The sequence below is a fragment of the Thalassophryne amazonica genome, chromosome 14, assembly GCF_902500255.1.
Source record: "Thalassophryne amazonica chromosome 14, fThaAma1.1, whole genome shotgun sequence".
Taxonomy (NCBI): Eukaryota; Metazoa; Chordata; class Actinopteri; order Batrachoidiformes; family Batrachoididae; genus Thalassophryne; species Thalassophryne amazonica.
Genome location: NC_047116.1, coordinates 17,686,653 through 17,710,315, shown reverse-complemented (window position 1 = coordinate 17,710,315; position 23,663 = coordinate 17,686,653). Strand labels below are relative to the sequence as shown.

The window sequence follows — 23,663 nt, the reverse complement described above, 5'->3', positions numbered from 1 at the left end:
CGCGGGAGGCGCTGATCCGTCGGACGGATTCAGGGCGAGACTGCAGACGTCGTCGAATCTGGATCTGGATGCAGGATGCGCATCAGAATGACAACAAACCTCCTTTCCCCCTCTCTTTGCGGTAGGTGACTGAGATTTCATTTGATATTTTTTAATTCTGACGGCGGTTTGTGGAGGTTTTTTGTGTTCGCTCTGAGAGCTGCTGTCGAATGATTATTATTGTGATTATTATTATGATTACTGCTTTCAGTCGCGCCGATGTGACCGTAAATTCTCCAGTAAAGGCCGCTTCGTAACTGAACATCAACATTATGATGTAATATTGTTACTGTGAATGATTTAATCACATATATTCATAATATGCTGCAGCTCCGCCCTGATCCACAGCAGCACGTTAAAACTGCAGGATGATGTCGAATCTGTTTGCTTTACATCTAATATCAAAGGTCTGACGTCACAGAAGCAGCTGTGATCTGCTCAATCACTTATTTTCAACTAGTCTGGAACTCTATGATTTTCTTTGTCTTCTAATTTTAAAAATAGCCTAGTTCTGTCTTCCAGTGTAAGAAAACTATTAATCAGCACATTTATACACTCATAATGTGGTGTTATAGATGTCAAAACTTCATTTATTACTACTTATAATGTTGTAATTACATTTTCACTATTCTAATTTGAGTTTAAAGTTGTACATTCTGTCTGACACGGTTGCCCCATTGACCTGTGATACATTTCTACCAGCTCTCACTAGATATAATATGAATTATGGTATTTTTAATTTGTTATGACATCAATCAACACTATCTTAAATTATTATTAAATATTACAGACTAAGCTATTTATTGTCAAAATGTAAATATCTCAAACTGGAATCATGGCTTGTCAAAAGTAAATTGGAGATATTGTAAATTTAACTCATCCATATAGTAAAAGGGGCGTGGCCTCTGTGTGTTTGTGTATCCGAAGCATCAATTGAAATCCAGAAAGAGCTGACTTTCATCCTTTGACATACCATGTATTTTTTCATGAGGATTCAATTCGTGAAATCACCGAGGTGATCAGACCAACACGCACTTCCACAATAAGAGCCTGTATTTCAAAATAAAAACCACAGACCTAACAGAATTCATTGGTCTGTCCATTCTAATATCCCAGACAGCAGATTCAAATCTGGACATTTTGTGTATGCATGTGACCCCTAAACCCAGAATTAACATCTTCACACTCCGGACAAAATAGCAGAATTGTGTCTCAACAGTGTCTCACACAGGCCAAAAAAAAAAAAAAAAAAAAGAGAAAGAAATTTGAGCTAATGTGAACACTGTCACAGTGCAAAAATGAATCTTCAGTTATTCGTATTGTACTGGTTAAGCAGCTTCAGAAAAGCTTTGTTGGGAGAGTGTAGTGACACGGACCCACAACAGGGGGCGTAAATGAACGGACAATGAAAGAGTCGAATATGAACACTTTACTGTTGTGAATGAACACAACCACAATACAGAGGAATACAGAATTTTGCAAACAGTCAATCCACAAAGGTGATGTGTGGGCAGGCTCGAGGATAGAAGACGTCTGTCCTGAGAAGAACCGGAACCACACGATTTCCTCCGCCACCGAACCTGGAGAATACTGGAGCCGCTAAGTCCCGAGTCCCCAGGTGGCCACCGTCTCTGAATGTCGGATCTGGTACTGCTGGCGAGGAGCAGAAACAATAAGATGTGGGTGTGTGCACACCCAGTAGCAACAATGGTGGAGAGTCCACCTCCACCTCTCACACACACTCGTGCAGCTCCTGTCTCAAACACTTATCTGGCTGGGGTGTGAAGCGAAGCCATCGCTGATTACGCCAATCTCCCAGATAAGGCACGCCACAGGAAAACAGCTGTAAAAGTTCAGACTAAGACACAGTTAGTTTTAAGTTTTAAGTAAGTTTTAAGTTAGTTTAGTTTTTAGTGAGAATATTACCTTCACAGGTCGATGATATCTTGGCAACGAGGTGGAGATGACGTCCGGTTTTTATGGAGTGGTATGATGAAGTGTAGATGGGTGAGAGCTGCCATGAGATAATGAGTGACAGCTGTCACCCCCGGCTGTGTCCGTGGCGGCAGCGCCCTCTCGTGCCTGAAGCCCGCACTTCAGGCAGGGCACCCTCTCATGGTGGGCCAGCAGTACCTCCTCTTCTGGCGGCCCACACAACAGGACCCCCCCCCTCAACGGGCGCTTCCTGGCGCACGACCAGGTTTATCCAGGTGACGGCAGTAGAAATCGGCCAGGAGGGCCGGGTCCAGGATGAAGCTCCTCTTTACCCAGGAGCGTTCTTCGGGTCCATACCCCTCCCATACTGGAACCCCCGGCCCATTCGATGGACGTCCAGGAGCCGGCGCACTGTCCAAGCCGGCTCCCCGTCAATGATCCAGGCAGGAGGCGGCGCCAGACCGGGAGCACAGAGGGGTGAGGTGTGGTGTGGTTTCAGTCTGGACACATGGAAAACAGGGTGGATCCACAGTGAAGCTGGGAGTTGGAGCTTCACTGCGGCAGGGCTGAGGATCTTGAGGATTTTAAATAGTCCGATGTACCTGTCCTTCAACTTAGGGGAGTCCACTTGGAGGGGGATGTCCTTCGTTGATAACCACACCTCCTGCCCGGGCTGGTATGCAGGGGCCGGGGACCGCCGGCGGTCTGCATGGGTCTTAGCCCTCGTCCGGGCCTTCAACAAGGCAAAATGGGCGGTGCGCCACACACGACGGCACCTCCGCAGGTGGGCCTGGACAGAGGGCACACCGACCTCTCCCTCCACCATGGGAAACAATGGGGGCTGGTACCCTAGACACACCTCAAATGGGGAGAGGCCGGTGGCAGAAGACACCTGGCTGTTATGTGCAGATGGTTACTCCAGGCTGTCGGGTGCACGGATGTCACACAGTGGAGGGTCTGTTCCAACTCTTGGTTGGCCCGTTCTGCCTGTCCGTTCGTCTGTGGGTGGTACCCGGACGAGAGGCTCACGGTGGCCCCCAGTTCTCTGCAGAAACTCCTCCAGACTTGAGAGGAAAACTGGGGACCACGATCCGAGACTACGTCAGTTGGTATCCCATGCAGACGGACGACGTGGTGGACCAGGAGGTCTGCTGTCTCCTGGGCCGTTGGGAGCTTCGGGAGGGCCACGAAGTGGGCCGCCTTGGAGAATCTGTCCACTATCATGAGGATGGTGGTGTTGCCCTGGGACGGCGGGAGGCCCGTGACGAAATCCAGGCTGATATGGGACCAGGGGCGATGAGGCACAGGAAGCGGCTGGAGAAGTCCTTGGGACCTTTTGTGGTCTGCCTTGCTCCTGGCACAGGTGGTGCAGGCCTGGATATACTCTCAGACGTCGGCCTCCATAGACGCCCACCAGAAGCACTGCCGGACAACTGCCACGGTCCTTTGCACCCCTGGATGACATGAGAGCTTGGAACCATGACAGAAATCCAAGACTGCAGCTCTGGCCTCTGGTGGGACGTAAAGTCGGTTCTTCGGCCCAGTTCCGGGATCCGGGATCCGGGCTCCGTGCCAGGGCCTCCCGGACGGTCTTCTCCAAGTCCCAGGTGAGGGTGGCCACGATAGTGGACTCCGGAATGATGGGCTCCGGTGGATCCGACAGCTCAGTTTTGACTTCATCTTCGTGTACCAGGGACAAGGCATCCGATCTCTGGTTCTTGGTCCCGGGGCGATAGGTGATCTGGAAGTCAAAACGTCTGAAGAACAGTGACCAGTGGGCTTGCCTGGGGTTCAGCCGCTTGGCGGTCCTGATATACTCCAGGTTCCGATGGTCAGTGAAAACCGTGAACAGCACAGACGCTCCCTCCAACACGTGTCTCCACTCCTCAAGAGCCTCTTTCACTGCAAGGAGTTCTCGGTTGCCGACGTCATAGTTCCGTTCAGCCAGGGTCAACCTGCGAGAAAAGTAGGCACACGGGTGAAGAACCTTATCGGTCTCTCCGCTCTGGGATAGCACGGCTCCTATCCCTGAGTCAGAGGCGTCCACTTCAACCACAAACTGGCGGCTAGGGTCGGGCTGCACTAGAACTGGTGCAGTCGAGAACCGTCGTTTCAACTCCTTGAACGCGGCTTCGCACCGATCCGACCAGGTGAAGGGGACTTTTGGAGAGGTCAAGGCTGTCTTTGGGCTAACTACCTGACTGTAGCCCTTAATGAACCTCCTGTAGAAATTTGCAAAGCCGAGGAACTGTTGCAGCTTCCTACGGCTTGTTGGTTGGGGCCAATCTCTCACCGCCGCAACCTTGGCCGGATCAGGGGCGACGGAGTTGGAGGAGATGATAAACCCCAGGAAGGACAAAGAAGTGCGGTGGAACTCGCACTTCTCGCCCTTCACAAACAGCCGGTTCTCCAACAACCGCTGCAGGACCTGACGTACATGCTGGACATGAGTCTCAGGGTCCGGAGAAAAGATGAGTATATCGTCCAGATATACGAAGACGAATTGGTGCAGGAAGTCCCGCAAGACATCATTAACCAAACCTTGGAACGTCGCGGGGGCGTTAGTGAGGCCGAACGGCATGACCAGGTACTCAAAATGACCTAATGGGGTGTTAAATGCCGTCTTCCACTCATCTCCCTTCCGGACCCGAACCAGGTGATACGCATTCCTAAGATCCAACTTTGTAAAGATTTTGGCTCCATGCAGGGGGGTGAACACGGAATCTAACAAGGGCAACGGGTATCGATTGCGAACCGTTATCTCCTTCAGCCCCCTGTAATCAATGCATGGACGGAGTCCGCCATCTTTCTTGCCCACAAAAAAGAAACCTGCACCCATCGGGGAGGTGGAATTCCGGATCAGCCCGGCAGCTAATGAGTCCCGGATGTAGGTCTCCATTGATTCGCGCTCAGGTCGTGAGAGGTTGTACAGCCTGCTGGACGGCAACTCCACGCCTGGAATCAAATCAATGGCACAATCGTACGGACGGTGCGGGGGAAGGGTGAGTGCCAGATTCTTGCTGAAGACGTCAGCAAGATCGTGGTACTCAACCGGCACCGCCGTCAGATTGGGAGGGACTTTGACCTCCTCTTTAGCCTGTAAACCGGGAGGAACCGAGGAACCTAAACACATCCGATGGCAGGTTTCGCTCCACAGAACCACCACCCCAGACGGCCAATCAATCCAGGGATTGTGTTTCAACATCTATGGGAAGCCCAAAATCACTTGGGAGGTAGAAGGAGTCACAAAAACTCGATCTCCTCCCGATGATTTCCAGACACCACCAGAGTTACAGGTTGTGTCTTGTGCGTGATTAAAGGGAGAAGGGTGCCATCTAGTGCCCGCACCTGCAATGGCGAAGGGAGCGCCACCAGAGGGAGCCCTACCTCCCTAGCCCATCTGCTGTCTAGCAGATTCCCTTCTGACCCCGTGTCCACCAGTGCTGGGGCTTCAAGGGTTAAATCCCCGCTCAGGATTGTAACTGGGAGTCGTGTGGAAATATGTGTGTGTCCCACATGAATGTCTTGGCCCACCCTAAGCCCAGTTTCTAGGGGCAGGCGTTGGTGTTTAAACCGCTTGGGGCAGTCTCTCTGCTGGTGCTCACTCAAGCCGCAGACAAAGCACTCCCCGCGGGCCAGCCTCCTCTGTCTGTTAAATGTGGCCCTGCTCGTGTCCATAGCTTCGTCAGCAGGGGGAGCTGTTGCCACACGGAGCGCTGAGGCTGTGGAGCGTGGGGAGGGCGGAACCTTTTCGGACCCGGAAGGGAGAGGGACGGCGCGTGCACGGCCACGTCCTTCGTCTCGCTCCCGACGGCGTTCCTCCAACCGATTGTCTAAGCGTATAACGAGATCAATAAGCCCATCTAAATCCCGCGGTTCTTCCTTCACTACCAGGTGCTCCTTTAGGACCGATGACAGTCCGTTTCTGAAGGCGGCGCGGAGCGCAACGCTATTCCAGCCGGACCTCGCAGCCGCGATGTGGAAGTCGACTGCATATTCAGCTGCGCTCCGGCGCCCCTGTCTCATTGACAGCAGCACTGTTGAAGCAGTCTCTCCTCTGTTACGGTGATCAAAAACTGTTCTGAACTCCCTCACAAACCCAGTTTAAGTGGTAAGGAGCCGTGACTTTTGCTCCCAAAGTGCCGTAGCCCAAGCGCATGCCTCACCACGAAGCAAGTTAATTACATAAGCCACCTTACTGGCGTCAGACGCGTACATTACGGGTTGTTGTGCAAAGACGAGTGAACACTGCATAAGCAAGTCCGCGCACATCTCCACACAACCTCCGTACGGCTCTGGGGGACTTATGTATGCTTCAGGGGATGGTGGGGGGGGGGTCGTTGAACAACCAGTGGAACGTCTTTATTCTGCACTGGGTTGGCAGGAGGAGGAGCTGCAGCAGCGCCCTGAGCGCGCGCTTCCACCTGTGCGGTGAGAGCCTCCATCCTGCGATTAAGGATGACGTTTTGTCCGATCATCAGATCCAACCGAGCGGTAAAGGCGGTGAGGATTTGCTGCAACTCACCAATCACGCCTCCTGCAGACGCCTGTGCACCCTGCTCTTCCATTGGCTGTTCAACAGATGGGTGACGCCCCTCGGGATCCATGACATTGGCCGAGATATCCTGTTGGGAGAGTGTAGTGACACAGACCCACAACAGGGGGCGTAAATGAACGGACAATGAAAGAGTCGAATATGAACACTTTACTGTTGTGAATGAGCACAACCACAATACAGAGGAATACAGAATTTTGCAAACAGTCAATCCACAAAGGTGAGGTGTGGGCAGGCTCGAGGATAGAAGACGTCTGTCCTGAGATTTCCTCCACCACCGAACCTGGAGAATACTGGAGCCGCCAAGTCCCGAGTCCCCAGGTGGCCACCGTCTCCGAATGTCGGATCTGGTACTGCTGGCGAGGAGCAGAAACAATAAGATGTGGGTGTGTGCACACCCAGTAGCAACAGTGAAGGAGAGTCCACCTCCACCTCTCACACACACTCGTGCAGCTCCTGTCTCAAACACTTATCTGGCTGGGGTGTGAAGCGAAGCCGTCGCTGATTACGCCAATCTCCCAGATAAGGCACGCCACAGGAAAACAGCTGTAAAACGAGTTCAGACTAAGACACAGTTAGTTTTAAGGCTGAGAATATTACCTTCACAGGTCGATGATATCTCTGCAACGAGGTGGAGATGACGTCCGGTTTTTATGGAGTGGTATGATGAAGTGTAGATGGGTGACAGCTGTCATGAGATAATGAGTGACAGCTGTCACCCCCGGCTGTGTCCGTGGCGGCAGCGCCCTCTCGTGCCTGAAGCCCGCACTTCAGGCAGGGCGCCCTCTGGTGGTGGGCCAGCAGTACCTCCTCTTCTGGCGGCCCACACAACAAGCTTATTGACAACAAAAATTCATTTTAGCAAACTGAACACAACTGAAAACAGATTAAACCTTCAATAAAGATTTTCATAAAAGCCAAGAAATTTTTCTATGTCAATATTTAAAAATGTAGCATAAGTGTAAACAGATTTTCCCCAAAACTCAGCTGTCCTCCGTATATAGTAAATGACCACATCTAGAACCCGTACTAGTAATTACTATTTGCAGTTCTTTAGCAAATTACCTATAGAAATCTGGAAAGAGACATCATTTATTTTGGCGATATCTTTAATTGTTCTGAGTTGACTGAATTCTTTAAATTATCTGAGAATCACACTACAGTTTAAGATATCTTGTATGTGTAGCAGTTTTGATGCTAAATGCAATTAACCTGTTGCTAACTTCATTCTATATCAATCTTTTCTCTTTTTGTATTAGTTAATTGTTGTCAGCTGTTGTATATTTACTTCTGATTCAATCAGTTCTAATTCCTGAGCCTTATACTAATCTAAGGAGCAAATTTCTGAGCTAGCATCATGTTAATCTAACAAGATAAAAATCAGAAATTCGCTAAGTTGTCAGCAGCCTGACCCCATTCAAAGAACACATGAAAAAGACTGTAATATTTGCTTCTAAACATCTCAGCAAGTTAATTGCTGAGCTCACATCATGCTAGGATGGGGAAGTAAATGTGAAGTATCTTTGTAAAGCCATGGAAAAGTGCTACAGAATTGTAGTCCTTCTGATCTAGCAAGAACAGTCATTAACCAGATAAAAACCATAACTGAGAGCCTTCACAGAAACAGATAAAAACCAACAAGTTACTACCTGGTAGCAAATAGAAGAAGAATATTTTATTTACTCATAAGGCTCAGAAAGCTCATTTCTGAGCTCACATCTCACTAATCCAGCGAACACAGCCTTTAGCCAGATAAAGACCAGCAAATCACCAACCCTCGCAAGGCAGTAGGACTTGACAACATTCCGGGGCGGGCCCTCAGAGCTTGTGCTAACGAGCTGGTTAATGCTCTCTCAGCCAGAGCACTACAGCCATTTTTTCCCTCCCCAATAAAAGCCCACCCACCTGTCTGAATGATCAAGGTGCCCTGACACTTACACGACTTTGATGCATGCACTTGCATGCACTGTGTCGTGCAGGAGAGTAAACTCATCTTTGTAGACCGAACGTGAGAGGAGCACCGGCGTGTGCAACTGCGCAAAGAGAAGTTTGAATGTTCAAAAAAATCTTTGAAATGTTCAAAAAATCTTTCACACATAAATGTCATGCAACATGGCGTGATCTGCTCGCCAACACTACGTGCAGCTAATCAAGTCGAGTAAAGAAGTGAACAGAGTGAGTGATTGCATCAGCGCACTGCATCAGAGAGCAACTTGTCTGAACGATTATAATGAGATGTTAAATCTATCATAAACGTACTTCTACAGCTGCACACAAGAAGGAAAGAACATGCAACTGTTTTACCAAGCCGTGACAATGTAATCATGACAAAAAATTACCTTTTTAGACAGCTCTAAATGCTTTCTCCAGCTCATTAATCTCACACAAGCAGGTGCTGCTGGAGCGGTCCTCTGTGATTCAGGAAGCGATTAGAGCCGTTTCCAGCAGCCAACTTTGACAGAAAATGATTAATCTGCTACAAAATAATTATTTTATATACGCAGCATCCAGCACAGAGCGCATGGCAGCTGATGGAACAAAGCATGGCGTCCAGCTGGGAACACAGCGGGTGGGATCATCATGACGATGTGTGTGCATCAAAGTCGTGCAAGTGTCAGTGCACCTTAACTCCTAGACTTTTTGACTGGCAGGCCCCAGTCTGTTCGGATTGGTAGTAGGACTTCAGCCAGCATCATCACCAACACTGGCACCCCTCAGGGATGTGTCCTCAGCCCCGTCCTCTACACACTGTTCACCCATGACTGTGTCCCCTCCCACAAGGACAACATCACCCTAAAGTTTGTGGATGACAATGCAGTGATCGGTCACATCACTGGAGGTGTACACATTTGCATTTTGCACAACTGTGTTGCATATTCCATTGCACAGTGCACATTCCATTGTAGGTATGAGGCACTTTGCATATATCAGATATTTTTGCCATTGTGTTTATTACTTATTGTATTTCTACTTAGGCCCCATAAAAAAACATTAATTTATCATCCTTGACATCAGAAAAAAGTGGTGAGGGCAGGCAGATTTAAAAAAAAAAAAAGTAATTTTTTTTCTTAGAAACAGGTACGTACATCATTTCAAACATAGTAGAGAAGCTTGAATCTTCGACTGGACTGGATTGCTTGACGTGAGGACGTTTTGCTTCAAATCACAGAAGCTTCCTCAGCTAAAATTCTTGCTCTGGTAGTCTGACTTCTGTCTTGACTCTTGTAGAGTTAATAAACCAGAAGCCAACAAAAGCTGGAGTTTTTAACCTAACCAGACCCCTCCTACCGAGAGGCCGACTGCTATAGGCTAGTGACTAAACAATAGCTCTAATTAACACCTATTGTGGTCTAGTTAGCACTCTCCTAATGATGGGATGGAAGCCATCAGGGGAGGCTAATTTCTGAGTTTGAATCATGCTAATCTAGCAAGCACGGCATTCCGCCAGATGAAAACCAAAAATTACAGCCTGGCATTCATCAATGAACACATAAAAGAAGACTATTATTTGCTAATAAGCAAGCTAATTTCTAGGCTAGTATCATGGTAATCTTGCGAGCATAGTCTCTGGCTACATAAAAAATTAAGAGTTATATAAAGGCAGTGTATCTATAGACATGGCCCAGTCTCAGTACTCTCTGCTTGTCCTTGAAAAGAGGACAAGGATCATAATTCTTCCATGTGTCCACTGTTTCAGCGTTCTTATGCTAACTGAGCGGCTTTAGGATGGCGTATCAGCATATCTCAGCTCTGCAAAAAACAGGATCAGTAAGTAGAAATTGAAGAGGAGCATCGGGGTTAAAGAGGAACAAAGATAAAGAGAGAAAGACAACGTCTGGATTCAGGGACATGATGGAGCAGTTAACAGCGATATAAAAAGAGGCTTTTGGGGGATATTAAGAGATCTACATTAAAAAAATTGAAGAATTGATGACGATATCTGAGAGAAGCATTGCAGTGGTGTTGACAGAATCTGCAGGGGCCCAGCGGCACAATCTGGCCCAATTTACTCCCAGACTGTCCCGTAGGACTGTCTACTACAATGACCACCTGAATCCCGTCATCCTTTTCACTTTTTTTTTTTACTGCATTTTTGCCATTTTCAGCACTTCTTTCCTTTAAACATGGAAAAACAAAGACATCCTGAGTTTGAAAAACTTTCATCCTGACTTTTACTTTTTAAAAATTCCTGATCATTATTTTTCTTACCAAGATTGTTTTCATTTTTTGTTCACCAGCAGGTCATCAGACTGAATATTTGTTATCAAGGCTTCAAACTCAATGGTTCAGTTCATGAGATCTTATATTTTGTTCACAATTCCTTTCAAAAAAACCTAGAGGGGCTCTTAACTCTACCAAGATAGAACAGGTCCTTAAACCATAGTAACCCCAAAACAAATTATAATTTGTTAACCTTTTTTAAATTTCTTATGCATTGTTGAGATGAAAGTGAAAATTTTTGGGTCTACACCAAACGTTGATGGGTTCTTCTTAATCCTGTGCATTAGCAAGTCAATTCAAGACTGGGAGCATGCACTGGTGTTGGGCTTTGCCACATTCACAACACCATGGAACTGCCTGGCATTGCAAGTGGTACTCCTCATCTTAGACTCTTTTAGGAACTTCTTGTTTGATGCAGAGTCATTCCACCAGTGACATTCAATTGTCGCCTTAGCTCACTGGATAGAATCCAAGTCTCACAAACATACAGCAAGATAGGCAGCACCAGGACCCTAAAGACTTGGACCTTTGTTCTCCTGCATCATCTCTGCACCATAATCTTGGTGTAATCAAAGAAGCAAAAAACTAGATTTAGTTATGCCTGAAAAAAAATTCTGGGTCCATGCCTCATCCTTCCACCAAGTTTGAACAAAAGTAATCTATTAATTTCTGACTAATTCTGGGGGGAAATCAAACAAAGAAACGGGTGAGAATGTAACCTTCTCATGTGTCATTAATAACTCAAGCTATCAGAATCAGAATGGAATTTAATGCCAAGTAAGTTCTCACATACTGAGTACTGGAGAGTACTGGAGAGGAGAATGCGACCGATGGTTGAACCTCGGATTCAGGAGGAGCAGTGTGGTTTTCGTCCTGGTCGCGGCACACTGGACCAGCTCTACACGCTCCATCGGGTGCTCGAGGGTTCATGGGAGTTTGCCCAACCAGTCCACATGTGTTTTGTGGATCTGGAGAAGGCATTCGACCGTGTCCCTCGGCGCACCCTGTGGGGAGTGCTCCGGGAGTACGGGGTCCGGGGTCCTTTGCTAAGGGCTATCTGGTCCCTGTACGACCGCAGCAGGAGCTTGGTTCGCATTGCCGGTAGTAAGTCAAACCTGTTTCCAGTGCACATTGGCCTCTGCCAGGGCTGTCCTTTGTCACCGGTTCTGTTCATTATTTTTATGGACAGAATTTCTAGGCGCAGCCAGGGTGTAGAGGGGGTCTGGTTTGGGAACCACAGAATCTCGTCTCTGCTGTTTGCGGACGATGTGGTTCTGTTGGCTTCATCAAATCAGGACCTTCAGCGTGCACTGGGGCGGTTTGCAGCCGAGTGTGAAGAGTCCGGGATGAAAATCAGCACCTCCAAATCCGAGGCCATGGTTCTCGACCGGAAAAAGGTGCTTTGCCCTCTTCAGGTCGGTGGAGTGTCCTTGCCTCAAGTGGAGGAGTTTAAGTATCTTGGGGTCTTGTTCACGAGTGAGGGACGACGGATGGAGTGTGAGATCGATTGTCGGATCGGTGCAGCATCTGCAGTGATGCGGTCGCTGTATCGGACCGTCGTGGTGAAGAGAGAGCTGAGTAGGGGGGCAAAGCTCTTGATTTACCGATCGATCTACGTTCCGATCCTTACCTATGGTCATGAGATTTGGCTCATGACCGAAAGAACGAGATCGCGAGTACAAGCGGCCGAGATGAGTTTCCTCCGCAGGGTGGCTGGGCGTTCCCTTAGAGATAGGGTGAGGAGCTCGGTCACTCGGGAGGAGCTCGGAGTCGAGCCACTGCTCCTCCACGTCGAAAGGAGTCAGTTGAGGTGGCTCGGGCATCTTTTCCGGATGCCCCCTGAACGCCTCGCTGGAGAGGTGTTCCGGGCACGTCCCACTGGGAGAAGGCCCCGGGGAAGACCCAGGACACGCTGGAGGGACTACATCTCTCGGCTGGCTTGGGAACGCCTTGGGGTTCCCCCGGAGGAGCTGGAGGAGGTGTGTGTGGATCGGGAGGTCTGGGCGGCTTTGCTTGAGCTGCTGCTCCCGCGACCCGACTTAGCAAAAACAGATGTGTTCCATTGTTCAGCCAGCTGTTGGTTGGCTGAACACATGTGACCAAGCTGATCCGGACTGAGTAGATCAGGAACAAATTGGGGGGATTTGTCATAGGTATGTTAGTTCTGTTATGGAATAATTGTCATGCAACCTTGCAAAAGCTGCACTGTCTGCACAAAAAGCTGTCGTGAGTCAGTGGTATATGTCATACCCTTAAATGTAATGTCTACATCAGCAATAAGAAAACAGACTGTTCAGTGACAGGATGTGATGAACTAAGCTATTTTCTTAAAAGTTCAGAGGTAAGTTGTCTTTTTCCGGACACAGGTCTCCAAGTGTAAAGGCAGGAAATCTTAAAAAGGAGGATGTCCACTGCATTAAGGGAGTAGTCAGAGGTCTGGGAGTCAGGAGCCTGGAATTTGCTGTAGCAGTGTGAAGAACGCTCAGAACTCTGTATTTAGCTCCTGTAATTTTTATCAGTATAAGTTTTCAATACATTTTCTCAATTGATAAAGAACATGGCAGTCATCCATGATTTAACGAACGTGACAATACATCAGGGAGAAATGGGGAAACATGCAGTATTTTGGGTCAAGGACCACGATTGGGAAACACTGGTTTAGACAAGTGATATCCGAGGGATGGAAGGTGAGCTAGGACAGAAATGTCAGACTGGAGAGAAATTATTAAAATTTCTTATATATTTGTTTTGTCAAGTGTGTCGTAGCATGGCCCAAGCAGAGGGTCACCCCTTTGAGTCTGGTCTGCTTGAGGTTTCTTCCTCAAATCATCAGAGGGAGTTTGTCCTTGTGCTTGCTCTAGGGGTTGGTAAGGTTAGATCTTACTTGTGTAAAGCACCTTGAGGCAACTTTGTTGTGATTTGGCGCTATATAAATGAAATAATTAAATTGAATTGAATTATTCTGGCAGCACGGTGCCTTAGTGGTTAGTACTGTTGCCTGACAGCGAGAAGGTCACAGGTGCAATTCCGGCCTGTGGCCTTTTTGTGTGGAGTTTGCATGTTCTCCCCGTGTTTGTGTGGGTTCCCTCCAGGTGCTCCGGCTTCCTCCCACATCCAAAGACATGCAGGTGAGGTGGATTGGATACTTTAGATTGTCCGTGGGTGTGCGTGCGGGTGTGAATGTGTTTGTTTGTCTATATGTGGCCCTGTGACAGACTGGTGTCCTGTCCAGGGTGTACCCAGCCTCATGCTCTATGACTACTGGGATAGGCTCCGGCCCCCCATGACCCTTAATTAGAGTAAGCGGTTGAAGATGAGTGTGTGTGTGTGTGTGTGTGAATTATTCTGCCACTTTCTGATTTTAAATATGTTCTTGGTACTCTGTATAATAATTTATAACTAACTAGTTAAAATCTACAAAACGGAACAGAAAAAGTGGTAATTTGGCTGCACTGAAATACACTGCAATATAAGTGAGGATTAAGCTCAGAATAGGAGGGAAAAGAGGTTTAACCATCTTGGACTCTATACACTCCAGAACCCCAACTCTAAATTTGTATAACGTTCAGAAAAATTCCGGGTTTTTGGAAACAGAAACAAGGAACCGAGCCTGCAGCTGTCATTACTTCCTTGCAACTGGGTTGTTCAGCACTTGAAATCTAGTCCCGAAGGTAGAAAAGCTTCTTACACGATGACACCAGAGTTGTAATAGTCTTTACATGCAGATTGGGGAGCTCTTAGTCTTTGTGAAAATATCAGATATTGAAAAAAATTCCTTTTTTGGAGGGTGGAGGCTGATAATGTGGTGAGTTCCTTTGTTTTGATCTTCAGAGTGTAAACTTTTAAACTTAGAGGAAATACAAAGTTTTGAATTCCAAACTTTGGATATGTGTAAAAGAGGACTGTTGCCCCTTTTACACTCTAAGAGATCAACTGAAATGACAGAAGTCACAACTTTTAAATACTGTAAAATTGACTTTATTTTAACATAAACTGTTGTGTGGGCCGCTGAAGAGGAGGTACTGCTGGCCCACTACCACTAGAGGGCGCCCTGCTTGGAGTGCGGGCTCCAAGCACAAGAGGGCGCCAGACCCAGAGGAAGTGACAGCTGTCACTCACCACTCCAGCTGTCACTCATCTACACTACTATATAAGCCGGACTGCAACTCCACCTCCCCGCCGAGAAATCGACTACCAGAACCAAGGTAATTTCTCTGCTGAATTTAAACTGTGATTTACGTCTGTTTGCAGCCGTAATCCTGTGAAGACCCAGAAAGGGGACAAACAGGAGCTGCACGAGTGTGTGTGATTTGGAGGTGGAGGTGCTCCCTCCTAACGGTATCTGGACTATATATTACTGAGTGTGCGGACTCACACTCACACATCATATTTCTGCTTTCTGCCAGCAGTACCAGGGTCGACAGTCGAAGACAGAGGCCACCTGGGGACTCGGGACTTGGCGGCTCCGGTGTTCTTCAGGCCGTTGGTGGTGGAAGCCGTGTGGGACGCGGCTTCTCTCTCGTCGGGCATCTTCTATCTTCGAGCCTGCCCACACTTCACCTGGTGTTTATTGACTGTGAGATTAAGACACGTTTCGTTGTGTAATATCACAACATTAAATTGTTACCTTTTGGCTTACTCATTGTCCGTTCATTTGCGCCCCCTGTTGTGGGTCCGTGCTACGACACCTTCCCAACAGGATTTCTCGGCCAACGTCATGGACTCCGAGGGGCGTCAACTCCAGCTTGAACGGCCAATGGAAGAGCCAGGAGCGCAGGCGTCAGCGGGAGGCGGGTTGAGTGAGCTGCAGCAGATCTTAACCGCCTTCAAGGCCCGGTTAGAATTAGTGACCGAGCAGAGTGTCCTCCTTAATCGGAGGGTGGAGGCTCTCACCGCCAGGGTGGAAGCGCGCGATCAGGGCGCTGCTGCAGCCACTCCTCTGGCTGGTCCTGGGCCCGTATTAGACGTTCCACTGGTCGTTCAACGAACCCCCCCACCGTCCCCTGAAGCATACATAAGCCCTCCGGAACCGTACGGGGGCTGTGTCGAGACGTGCGTGGACTTCCTCATGCAGTGTTCGCTCGTCTTTTCACAGCGCCCGTCATGTACGCATCAGACGCTAGCCGGGTGGCTTATGTTATTAATTTGCTTCGAGGAGAGGCACGCGCATGGGCTACGGCGCTTTGGGAGCAGAATTCACAGCTCCTAACGTCTTATGCTGGGTTTGTACGGGAATTCAAACAAGTGTTTGATCATCCCAACAGAGGCGAGACCGCTTCGAACGTGCTGCTGTCGATGAGACAGGGGCGCCGTAGCGCAGCCGAGTATGCAGTCGGCTTCCGCATCGCGGCAGCGAGGTCCGGCTGGAATAACGTTGCGCTCCGCGCCGCCTTTGTAAATGGACTGTCCCCGGTCCTCAAGGAGCACCTACTGGCCAAGGAGGAACCGCGGGAATTTGACGGGCTGATCGATTTGGTTATATGTTTAGACAACCGTTTAAGCGAGCATCGTCGGGAGCAGGCCGGGAGGCATGACCGGGAGGCATGACCAGGCACTAGTCGTCCCTCCCCCTTCCGGTTCCGACAAGGTGACGTCGTCCCCACGCTTCACTGCCAGAGAGCTCCGTGTGGCTACAGCTCCCCCTGCTGAGGAGGCTAGGGACACGAGTAGGGCCAAATTAAAGTCAAACATCAGACAAAGGAGGCTGGCCCACGGGGAGTGTTTCGTCTGCGGCTCTTGCGAGCACATGCAGAAGGACTGCCCTAAAACGGTCAAACAACAACGCCCGTCCTTAGAAACTGGGCTAAGGGTGGGTCATAACACGCACGCGGGAAAACCCCGCAAATCTGCACGAATCCCAGTAACAATCCTTTGTGGGGATTTAACCCTTCATGCCCCAGCACTGATAGACACAGGGTCTGAAGGGAATCTGCTGGACAGCAGATGGGTAAAGGAAGTAGGGCTCCCTCTGGTGGCTCTGCCGGCACCATTGCAGGTGCGAGCACTAGATGGCACCCTGCTTCCATTAATCACACATCAGACACAACCAGTGACTTTGGTTGTGTCTGGGAATCACAGGGAGGAGATAGTGTTCCATGTAACACCTTCTACCTCCCGAGTGATTTTGGGCTTTCCATGGATGGTGAAGCACAATCCCCGGATTGATTGGCCGTCTGGGGTTGTGACGCAGTGGAGCGAAACCTGCCACCGGGAGTGCTTAGGATCCTCGGTTCCTCCCGGCACTACGGCTAATGAGGAGGTCAAAGTTCCCCCCAATCTATCGGCGGTGCCAAAGGAGTACCACGATCTTGCTGACGTTTTCAGCAAAGATCTGGCACTCACTCTTCCCCCGCACCGACCGTATGATTGTGCCATCGATTTGGTCCCGGGCGCTGAGTACCCGTCCAGCAGGCTGTACAACCTCTCACGTCCGGAACGCGAATCAATGGAGACCTACATCCGGGACTCCTTAGCTGCCGGGCTGATCCGGAACTCCACCTCCCCGATGGGTGCTGGTTTGTTTTTTGTGGGCAAGAAAGACGGCGGACTCCGTCCATGCATTGATTACAGAGGGCTGAACGAGATCACGGTTCGCAACCGATACCCGTTACCTCTGTTAGATTCAGTGTTCACGCCCCTGCATGGAGCCCAAATTTTCACAAAATTGGATCTTAGAAACGCGTACCACCTGGTTCGGATCCGGAAGGGAGACGAATGGAAGACGGCATTCAACACCCCGTTAGGTCATTTTGAGTACCTGGTCATGCCGTTCGGCCTCACTAACGCCCCCGCGACGTTCCAAGCTTTGGTAAATGACGTCTTGCGGGACTTCCTGCATCGGTTCGTCTTCGTATATCTGGACGATATACTCATCTTTTCCCCGGACCCTGAGACCCATGTCCAGCATGTACGTCAGGTCCTACAGTGGTTGTTGGAGAACCGGCTGTTTGTGAAGGGCGAGAAGTGCGAGTTCCACCGCACTTCTTTGTCCTTCCTGGGGTTCATCATCTCCTCCAACTCCGTCGCCCCTGATCCGGCTAAGGTTGCGGCGGTGAGAGATTGGCCCCAACCAACAAGCCGCAGGAAACTACAGCAGTTCCTAGGCTTTGCAAATTTCTACAGGAGGTTCATTAAAGGTTACAGTCAGGTAGTTAGCCCCCTGACTGCCCTGACCTCCACCAAGGTCCCCTTCGCCTGGTCAGATCGGTGCGAAGCCGCGTTCCAGGAGTTGAAACGCCGGTTCTCGACTGCACCAGTTCTGGTGCAGCCTGATCCTGATCGCCAGTACATAGTAGAGGTGGACGCCTCTGACTCAGGGATAGGAGCCGTGCTGTCCCAGAGCGTGGAGGCTGATAAAGTCCTCCATCCTTGTGCCTTTTATTCCCGCAGGTTGACCCCAGCTGAACGGAACTATGACGTCGGCAATCGGGAACTTCTTGCGGTGAAGGAGGCTCTTGAAGAGTGGAGACACCTGCTGGAGGGGGCATCGTTGCCCTTCACGGTTTCCACGGACCATCGGAACCTGGAGTACATCCGGACCGCCAAGCGGCTGAACCCCAGGCAAGCCTGCTGGTCTCTGTTCTTCGGGCGCTTTGACTTCCAGATCACGTATCGCCCCGGGACCAAGAACCAAAAACCAGATGCATTGTCCCGGGTGCACGAAGAAGAAGCCAAAGCGGGGCTGTCGAACCCCACCGAGACCATCATCCCCGAGTCCACTGTCGTGGCCACCCTCACCTGGGACGTGGAGGAGACCGTCCGGGAGGCCCTGACAAGGAGCCCGGACCCGGGGACTGGCCCCAAGAACAAACTGTACGTCCCACCAGAGGCAAGAGCTGCCGTATTGGACTTCTGTCACGGGTCCAAGCTCTCCTGTCATCCCGGAGTGCGTAGGACCGTGGCAGTAGTCCAGCAGCGCTTCTGGTGGGCGTCCCTGGAAACCGACGTCCGGGACTACGTCCAGGCCTGTACCATCTGCGCCAGGGGCAAGGCAGACCATCGGAGGACGACGGGACTCCTCCAACCCCTGCCAGTGCCTCATCGCCCCTGGTCTCACATCGGCCTGGACTTCATCACGGGCCTCCCGCCGTCCCAGGGCAACACCGTTATTCTCACGATAGTGGACCGGTTCTCCAAGGCGGCCCACTTCGTGGCCCTCCCGAAGCTCCCGACAGCCCAGGAGACGGCAGACCTCCTGGTCCACCACGTCATGCGGCTGCATGGGATACCATCGGACATTGTATCAGATCGTGGTCCCCAGTTCTCTTCGCAGGTGTGGAAGAGTTTCTGTAAGGAGCTGGGGGCCACCGTGAGTCTCTCGTCCGGGTACCACCCCCAGACCAACGGCCAGGCAGAGCGGGCTAACCAGGAGTTGGAACAGGCCCTTCGCTGCGTCACCTCCGCGCACCCGGCGGCCTGGAGTCACCATCTGGCCTGGATCGAGTATGCCCATAACAGCCAAGTCTCGTCTGCTACCGGCCTCTCCCCTTTTGAGGCATGTTTGGGGTTCCAGCCCCCATTGTTCCCGCTGGTGGAGGGAGAGGTCGGTGTGCCCTCGGTCCAGGCCCACCTCAGGAGGTGCCGCCGGGTGTGGCGGACCGCCCGCTCTGCCCTGTTAAAGGCCCGGACGAGGGCCAAGACCCATGCGGACCGCCGACGTTCCCCGGCCCCCACATACCAGCCCGGGCAGGAGGTGTGGCTGTCAACAAAGGACATCCCCCTCTGTGTGGACTCACCCAAATTAAAGGACAGGTACATCGGACCATTCCCCATCCTCAAGATCATCAACCCGGCCGCAGTGAAGCTCCGACTCCCGGCTTCACTGCGGATCCACCCTGTCTTCCACGTGTCCCGTATCAAGCCACACCACACCTCGCCCCTCTGTGCACCTGGACCTACGCCGCCTCCTGCCCTGGCCGATTTCTACAGACGACACCCGGACAAGCCCGGTCGGGCGCCAGGAGGCGCCCGTTGAGGGGGGGGTCCTGTTGTGTGGGCCGCTGAAGAGGAGGTACTGCTGGCCCACTACCACCAGAGGGCGCCCTGCTTGGAGTGCGGGCTCCAAGCACGAGAGGGCGCCAGACCCAGAGGAAGTGACAGCTGTCACTCATCACTCCAGCTGTCACTCATCTACACTACTATATAAGCCGGACTGCAACTCCACCTCCCCGCTGAGAAATCGACTACCAGAACCAAGGTAATTTCTCTGCTGAATTTAAACTGTGACTTACGTCTGTTTGCAGCCGTAATCCTGTGAAGACCCAGAAGAGGGACAAACAGGAGCTGCACGAGTGTGTGTGATTTGGAGGTGGAGGTGCTCCCTCCTAACGGTATCTGGACTATATATTACTGAGTGTGCGGACTCACACTCACACATCATATTTCTGCTTTCTGCCAGCAGTACCAGGGTCGACAGTCGAAGACAGAGGCCACCTGGGGACTCGGGACTTGGCGGCTCCGGTGTTCTTCAGGCCGTTGGTGGTGGAAGCCGTGTGGGACGCGGCTTCTCTCTCGTCGGGCGTCTTCTATCTTCGAGCCTGCCCACACTTCAGCTGGTGTTTATTGACTGTGAGATTAAGACACGTTTCGTTGTGTAATATCACAACATTAAATTGTTACCTTTTGGCTTACTCATTGTCCGTTCATTTGCGCCCCCTGTTGTGGGTCCGTGCTACGACACCTTCCCAACATAAACTGTCTATAAATTTGGCCAAATTTAAGAAAACAATTACAATTACCATTATTTGTTACACCTGAATTTATTAGTTATTGTCAATGTACATTCATGATTTAAAGTTAAAAAAAAAAAAATAAGAAAAACTAAAAAATTGAACAAATTACACCAATTTTTTAAGTTAGCCCAAGTTTAACTTTTTGTTAGTAAACCTGATTCATTGTGAAAGTTTTCTCTCAAGTCAACTTAAACCTTTAAGGTAGCCTGGATTCTTAACTTTTTTAAACGTTGAAACAAAGTTTGTAAATAAAAGTTTTCAGTCATGAGGCTGAAAAAGTAAAATGTAATTAAATTCTTCAATTGGTAATACTCAAATGACATAAATTTGCTCAAATTAAGATTGTTTTTATTTTAAATAGAACTTTATTGATCCCTTGGGAAGACACCCTCAGGGAAATTGAGGTTCCAGCAGCATTGTATAGCAGCACAGAGGATAAGAAGCACACAGAGTATCAGAAGTGAGAGTAAAAACGAACATTTGCAAATATTTGCAGTTAGCAAGTTGACATAAATATTATTTAAGATCATTTAGAGCAGCCTCATTTTTTGTGTGTGTTACCATAATCTGAAGCACTTTATTAGGTCCAACAATTCTCTTTGTTAAAACTGTAAAAGCAACTGGCCTTGTTGTTGATCTTCAAGAAATTTTGCCACTCAAATATAAACTTTTAGATATTTTGAATGTAGTTGGAGTTCAAGCTACTAGTCGATGCATTTACTTGAACCCCCGCATACGGCGAAGAATTTTTACGTTTCCAGGCTTCAGCCCCTTCAGGCACCCCGCCTGGATGCTGTGTTTCAGTTTGTCGGGCAGATGTAATGATGACGTGCTTCCCTGCGACTTTCCATCTGATCCGCTATAGGTTTCCTGGAGTGTTTCACACAGTGCCTCAGGAAACGAGGACTAACGAAGACTCCCACGCAGCCTAATTAGGCCGAGCACCCGTGCTGTCATTATCATCTGTTTGGTCTCGCATGAAGGTGCCAAAGTAGAGATTAAACTGACAAAAGAGCATCAAACAAATCTTTTTTTCCTTTTTTCTCCCCCTGTCTTTGACATCGATGCAGCTGGCTCCGAGTGCTTTTGTGTGCCACAGGAGTTCAGTGGTTTCACTTGTGTGTGGAGTTTGACGTCAGACCGGATTCTAGGGTAAAAATAGACCTCCGCTGCAGTGGTCCATTCACATCAATGCACACACAGTGGCCTCCAGTCCACACGCATCATACAAAACACAAACGTGGTATCCTGGATAATCGTATTCTGTGCGGATGCCCCGGGTCAGGCTGGCCACGACAGAATGGACAGAAAACAGATCTACCTATATGGTTATTTTAGGCGTTTCTGGTACAAATGTACCACCGCACATGTATGTGAGAGGAAATGTGACTTCAAACTCTCAACATGTACAGTATTTTAGGAAGGTCTGTTGCTGGTTTGAGGTCAGGTCATACATCAGACATCTTCGTTATATTTCTGAAGGCATCCTTTTTCTTTTTTCTTGGTATGGGCATCCTTGGGTTTTTACAGATTTTAATTGTTTTCAGCTTTTTCTTTAAACTCAGACTCACAGCAAATTTGGCAGAGTAAAATATACTCTGCCAGGAAAACATTTGGTCCCAGTCCACATAGAGTTAAATACATTCTGTTAGAGAGTGAAATCAGCTCTACCGTGTTGTCAAATCACATTTTTCAACTCCAATAAGACTCATTCACAGCATGATAGAGTTGATTTTACCCTGTGAAAGAACTGATTTAGCACTGTGATAGAGTATATTTAACTCTATTTGGACTGGGACCAAATGTTATCCTGGCAGAGTATATTTTACTCTGCAAAATTTACTGTGCTGAAACCAAATTTCTACAGCGTGACATAAATAAAATAAAAATATCATAGACAAAATCATGGAATGTGTAAGTGTCAGCACACTTTAAATAAGTTATCACTTTTACAGCCAGACAAGGGAGTAGATACACATTCTAACACACACACACAAAGAATGTGCATAGCTCAATGCAAAAAAAAAAAAAAATTACGTGTATATTGCTAAGTACATCAAATTAGCCATTACTTAGTAAATGCAATGAGACTTTTACAGTAGGACTAACTCAACACTCGAATCCTTCATAGGGTTTGTACAACTTCAATTGAAGAGTATTTTCAGCATGGAAAAAAATTATGTTTTTGCATGTTCGCATGTTAGTAAGTTGATAAGTTACAAGACGCTGCTTTAATATTGTTCACCATTTAAAAAAAAAACAACCTTGTACTATAGGTTTTAAAATAAACAGCTTGATTGTAAAACTGGAATTGCAAAATGTAATTTATTCCAACTAATGTGAAATACATTTTTAAAAACTGAAAGAAACTTTATGAAATTAAGGTAACAAATTAGGGATTTCTGAGTAGAATGGAGGTAAAATAAAGAAGCTAGAATAACTTAAATTCAACCATTTTGCTGCCTAATAACACCACCTTTTTAATTACATTTGTTCAACTTAATTAATCTTGTAGAGGAGAAAGTAAATCAAGTACACTAAACCACTCAACGAAATGAGACGAGAGTTAGTCTGACTATAATTGTGTCATGCGTGTACTCAGTCATGGCTGAATTAGAATTACTTTAAAAAGATCCATGCAAATTGTTGCCTTAATTTTTTATGTCAAGCAGTGTAGCATTGTTTCAGAGTGATATTTACTAAATCATTTATTTATTCAGCTCAATATACTTGATTTGCTCTGCCGTCTACAAGCTTTATTAAGTTGAGTCAACTTAAATAAAAGGTTAAGTTGTGCTAACATCTTTATTTTACCTCTATTCTACTCACAAATGCCCATACAAAGTGTTACCGTCATTTTTTGAGGATTAGCAACTTATTTCAAATAAGTAAAATTAAATTAAATTCAATTCCAGTTATATGATCAAAGTGTTTATTTTAAAATCAACATCAACCTTTGCTCAACTGTTAATGAACAGGTTTTTTTGTTTGTTTGTTTTTACCATCTTGCAATAAATTATCAACTTATCAATTTTATTTTTTATTGTTTGAATGCAGGACACAGACAAAATAGTCTGTGTCTCAGTGTATATAAAAGGGGAAGTAGTGCACAAATAATATGCTATTTTCCTTTTACAGTTAAATATGCTCAGTGTTTCATATGAAGCATCCTTACAATTTCA

General features: G+C 48.3%; 1 protein-coding gene across 3 annotated transcripts in view; it reads left to right on the top strand.

Annotated features, from left to right (window-relative positions):
* Nucleotides 1–23,663, top strand: part of inpp4aa (inositol polyphosphate-4-phosphatase type I Aa) — a 71,036-nt gene continuing 47,373 nt past the window's right edge. For all 3 annotated transcript variants that reach the window (XM_034186251.1, XM_034186250.1, XM_034186249.1), the window contains exon 1: nucleotides 1–121. The gene's annotated coding sequence lies outside the window, so the exon portion shown is untranslated. The remainder of the gene's footprint in view (nucleotides 122–23,663) is intronic.